The following is a 465-nucleotide window of genomic DNA, read 5'->3' on the forward strand; positions in this document are numbered from 1 at the left end:
TTGGCTACCTATAATGTTGTTGTTAAGTGCCATTGAGTCAGTTCCTGCTCATAACGACCCTGTGTAGGGTTTCTGAGGAGCAGCTGGTGAGCTTGAACCACTGATCTTGCAGTTCAAATGGCTTTGCAGTCTGTCACTTTAACCCACAACACCACACCAGGACTCATGGAGGGGGCTATAAAGGCATGAAGTGGCTGATTTACAAGTTTTCAAGTGGGAGTTTAGTGTCAGAATGTATGGAGGTATGTAGAATCCCCAAAGTTTGTTTGTCTAGGTGGGCTTGGTAAAAGGAGAGGGAGATTAGAATATTGATTCAATAGTAAGTAACTGTTGTCATGAGTAATTGTGATTATCACAACTGTAAATGTAGAAGTCTTGTAACATAGAGAGGGTAGTAGTTAATCTTACATTCTAGGTACAGAGGATCCTTGGACCATCAAGAGAGAAGAGCATGAGTAGAATCTG

Source organism: Chrysochloris asiatica, unplaced genomic scaffold, assembly GCF_000296735.1.
Source record: "Chrysochloris asiatica unplaced genomic scaffold, ChrAsi1.0 scaffold00068, whole genome shotgun sequence".
In the NCBI taxonomy this organism is placed as follows: domain Eukaryota; kingdom Metazoa; phylum Chordata; class Mammalia; order Afrosoricida; family Chrysochloridae; genus Chrysochloris; species Chrysochloris asiatica.